We start from the raw sequence: 2,903 nt of genomic DNA on the forward strand, positions 1-2,903 counted from the left end.
CTCTTGGATTGGAAGAATTAGTGTTGTTAAAATGGCCTTGCTACCCAAAGCAGTCTACAGATTTAATGAAATCCTTATTAAAATATCCATGACATTTTTCACAGAACTAGAACAAATAATCCTAAAATTCATATGGAACCATGAAAGACCCACAGTTGCCAAAGCAGTCTTGAGAAGAAAAGAACAAAGCAGGAGGTATCATGCTCCTAGCTTCAGACTATACTACAAAGCTACAGTAATAAAAACAGCATCATTGTACTGGCACAAAAACAGACACATAGAGAGTGCAGAAATAAACCCACACATCAATGGTCAATTAATCTATGACAAACTAGGTAAGAATATACAATTAAAAAATGACAGTCTCTTTCTTCAATAAATGGTGCTGGGAAAACTGGATAGCTACATGTAAAACAATGAGAGTAGCACATTTCCTCACACCATATAAACAAATAAAGTCAAAATGGATTAAAGACCTAAGCGTAAGACCAGAAACCATAAAAATCCTAGAAGTGAACATAGGCAGGACACTTTATGACATAAATCATAGCAATACTTTTTTGGATCTGTTTCCTAAGGCAAAATAAATAAAACCAAAAATAAATAAATGGGATCTAATTAAACTTAAAAGCTTTTGCACAGCAAAGGAAACAATTGACAAAATGAAAAGAGAATCTATGATATGGGAAAAATATTTGCAAATGATATGACAGACAATGGGGGTAGTATCTAAAATATATAAACAGCTTATACAACTCAATGTCAGAAACCATCCAATCAAAAAAATAGGTAGAAGACTGGAATAGACAGTTTTCCAAAGAAGGCAAACAGATGGCTAAGAGGCATGTGAAAAGAAGCTCAACGTCACTAATTATTAGAGAAATGGAAATCAAAACAATGAGATATACCTTACACTCATCAGAATGGCTATCATTAAAGTCAAAAAATAACAAAAGTAGGCAAGAGTGTGAGAAACGAGTGTGAGAAAAGTACACTGTTGGTAGAAAGTAAATTGGTGCAGCCAATATGGAAAACAGTATGGAGGTTCCTCAAAAAACTAAAAATGAAACTATCACATTATCCAGCAGTCTCACTCCTGGGTGGATATCCAGAAAAAACAACACTAATCAAAAATATACATGCACCCCAATGTTCATAGCAGCACCATTTATAATAGGCAAGATATGGAAACCACCCAAGGGCTCATCCACAGATAATGGATAAAGAAGATGTGGTGTGTGTGTGTGTGTGTGTGTATATATATATATATATATATATATATATATATATATATATACACACACAATGGAATATTACTCAACCAGAAAAAAGAATGAAATTCTGCCATTTGCAACAACAGGAATGGATCTAGGGAATATTATGCTTAGTGAAATGAATCAGAGAAAATCAAATACTGTATGATTTGATACATATACACATACATCATTTAGATGTGGCATCTAAAAAATAAAATGAATGTATATAGCAAAACAGAAACAGACTCAAAGATACAGAAAACAAATTAGTGGTTACCAGTAAGGAATGAGAAAGAGAGAGGGTCATGTTAGGAGTATGGGATAAAGAGAAACAAACTACCTTGTATAAAATAGATAAGCAAAAAGGATATATTGCATAGCACAGGGAATTATGGTCCTTATCTTGTAATAGCTTTTAATGGAGGATAAGCTGTAAAAATACTACACTATGCTGTGCATCTGAAACTAATATAATATTGTAAATCAACTATACTTCAAAAAAAAATTTTTTTTTAAGAAATCATCCAAGAGCACTCTAGGAAAGGAGTCACAGTACTCGATGGTAAAGGTTCTTTTGATTCATTGAAAACTGTTTACTGTATGGTTTCTGGTATTTCCTTTTATATATAATATTCAGTTAATAATAAACTTAGTAGACTTATTTGCTACAGATCCATTACTCTGATAATTTCAGGCTCGTTACTCACAGAGTTCTATTCTTTTTGAGGAAATTGTAAAAGAAGATGGAGAAAAAACAGGAACAAGAGAGAGAGTTATTGTCGGCAGCCTCTCTCAACAGTTATTTCCAAAGTTTCCTAAGAGTTGCAAGACAATCAGAGACTTGGCTGGATGAGTTAAGACTACTTTTGAATTTAAGTTACAGTTCTAAGTTTCAAATTTATGCTACTAAAGTGATGTAGAATTTCCTTTTTCCTGTTTGTTGAGGTCATAGACCTCATCAAGTCAGGTGGGCAAGGTTTACCATATCATTTTCTCAAGGGCATGTCCATACTTGAATCACCAAACACCATGACCCTGCCTGGTGCCCTGAGCAGATGAGTGGAAGGCTTCCTTGAGTGTGTTGTCTTAGGATTTGGTTAGGTACTATGATTTAATAAGAGGAACAAGGGACTAGGACATAGGATCTGCATTTTATCCTGGGTTGTGTGGTTTTGGCAGAGTGGTCTAACCTCCTTGAATCTTGATTCCCATCTCTAAGACGGGGATAATACCTTCTTAGCCTTCCTCACAGAGTGGCTATAAGGATCAGGTGAAATACTGTGAGTTCTTTATAGGCGCTGCCGTACTAAAATGTCAGCTGCTGTCATTGGTAATATAAAATTGCAAGCTTGGCTTCTTTCTTTGAGTTCCTTTTATTTACCTTAGCATTCTGTCTGCTCTGCTGTTGCTACAGTGGCTGCTTTGATCGGAGGAACTGAGTTTTTTTTATAGGTTCCAGGCCTCCTTCATGGCGTGTTCTTTGTCTTAGTGGGTATCAGTGTAACCTTTCCTTCATGTGAATTGAGGTAATCCTTGAAATAGGTCCTTAGCCTCTGAGTTGAAAAGTTTTTCCAGGGGTCCACTCTTTAAGCCATTTAAAGACAGCTATAGTGATGTCCCCCACTGTCTTCCCTGTTCTCAGCTCAA

The sequence above is a fragment of the Leucopleurus acutus genome, assembly GCF_964270905.1.
Source record: "Leucopleurus acutus genome assembly, chromosome: 4".
In the NCBI taxonomy this organism is placed as follows: domain Eukaryota; kingdom Metazoa; phylum Chordata; class Mammalia; order Artiodactyla; family Delphinidae; genus Leucopleurus; species Leucopleurus acutus.